Consider the following 1997-nt stretch of genomic DNA (forward strand, 5'->3'; position numbering starts at 1 on the left):
GGTAGATGGTTTATACCAATCGAAGATAGTCTATGTTTAGCTTTAAATTATTTTATTTTCTAGCTAAATTAATATGTTCTTGTAGCCATGATTTATTCCATGTGCATGTTATATCATATATCTCCAATAAATTGATACAATTAACTGGTGGTGCGACGTTAGTGGTGAAGTCATACCCCTAGTTCTCTCTCTCTATTTTTTACATCCTATTTAATCATTGTTCTTTAGTTTATTTTATTTTTCTATTTAGTTAATTTAGAATTAATTATTATAATTCGATTATTCTACTTTCAAGTTAATTTGGAATTTAAGAAATCTGTTGACAAAGTTAATTTACACAAGTCCCTTGGGTACGACACCTTTACAAGTAAGCTCTATCTACAAAGATTCATACACTTGCGAGTGGTACGTATAAATCTCACAACAAGTTTTTGGCGCCGTTGTTGGGGACCTGTTTTAGTTCTTAATGGATAATATTAAAGTCTACAATTAATTTCTATTAGGATCTTAGTTTAGGATTTTATTTTATTATTATTTTATTTATTTATTTATTTTATTTGATTTTATTCACAATTTCAGGTGGAAGACGTTCTTTGTCACTCCCTCAACTTCCGTTAGACCCATTAATCAAAAGGATTCTTAGAAACTTGAAGAAAGATTTTAGAGGCCTTAAAAAGGAAAAGATGGTGGATGATCCAGAGAATCGTAAGGAGTTGCAAGTCAAAGGAAGAGCAGATCCACCAACTGCAGAAGCAGTTCGCTGTTTAAAGGATCACTACGAACCAGGTGCATACAACTCTTCATCTGCAGTTCGGTATCCTCAAGTGAGGGTCCCTCACTACTAAATTAAGGTCAGTACTCTTCAGTTACTGCCTTCTTTTTACGACCTATCAAAAGAAGATCCATACCGGCACTTGGATGACTTTACAGAGGTGTGCAGAACAATAAAGATCCAGAGCTTTGACGATGATGTGCTCAAGCTATACCTTTTCTCTTTTTCATTGAGGACAAGGCGAAGGACTGGTTTAATTCATTTCCAGCAGACTCCATTACTACATAGGCTGAATTACAACAGAAGTTTTTGAATAACTACTTCCCCCATGGTGCGAATTACTCAATATCGAGATACTATTACTCATTTTGCTCAAAGGCCTGATGAGCCTTTCATGAGGCTTGGGAAAGATTTTGAGACTTTTTTCAGAAGTGTCCTCATCATGACATGCCAAAATGGCAGCTTGTCAACTTCTTTCATAAAGGGCTCAATGAGGCACAAAGGTATATGGTGGATGCCTCTTGTAGTGGAAATTTTATGTTAAAGAGTGTAGAGGAAGCATGACAGCTTTTTGAAAATATATCTGATAATTCTACACAATATGTCTTACCTCCAGTAGCAAGACCTCATACCATATTGAGGAGAGCTGAAAGTGTGAATGAAGCAGGAATAAATCAAGGGCTATTAAGCCAAATAGAGGCATTAACCAAGAGGATAGATCAATTGATGACTTTATAGTCAAATTTTACTCCTTCTTCAACTAATGCTTAAGGCTTTGAAATGTGCTCTTTATGTTCAAGTCTAACTCACCATGTGTCCACTTGTCCAAGTGCAGCTCAATATTCAGAAATTCCACAAGAGTAAGTTAATGCTACCTATGGAAGGCCCGAAGGGAATAATATGTATTCAAACACTTATCGGCTTAGAGAAACCATCCAAACTTCTCTTGCAGAAATCCAGCCACAGGGACATTAGCTCCTCCACCTTAAGTTCCTTAGGTGCAAGGCAATTTTCAAATCTCCAGTTCAGACTTCAAATCCTTAAGGGTTCACTCCTATGAATGCCTTCAGTCAACCTCAACAATTCTTAACAATGCTCGAGGCAATGATAGCAAAACAATTAGAGCCAACTAATCAACTTGTGCAGTCTCATTCTTAATCCCTTGCTAAGTTAGAAACTCGAGTTGGCTAACTAGCTCAAGCCTTGAACAGAAGAAATGATGGCA

At 36.4% G+C, this 1997-nt stretch overlaps 1 non-coding gene across 1 annotated transcript; it reads right to left on the bottom strand.

Moving 5' to 3' along the window:
- Positions 1-1117: 1117 nt before the first annotated feature.
- Positions 1118-1221, bottom strand: LOC132280535 (small nucleolar RNA R71). The gene has a single exon (XR_009471593.1). It is a non-coding gene; the product is annotated as a small nucleolar RNA R71 (small nucleolar RNA).
- Between the last annotated feature and the right edge of the window lie 776 nt (positions 1222-1997).

Source organism: Cornus florida, unplaced genomic scaffold (assembly GCF_030987335.1).
Source record: "Cornus florida cultivar Cherokee Brave unplaced genomic scaffold, ASM3098733v1 CherokeeBrave_3.0.0_Hap2_Chr10, whole genome shotgun sequence".
In the NCBI taxonomy this organism is placed as follows: Eukaryota; Viridiplantae; Streptophyta; class Magnoliopsida; order Cornales; family Cornaceae; genus Cornus; species Cornus florida.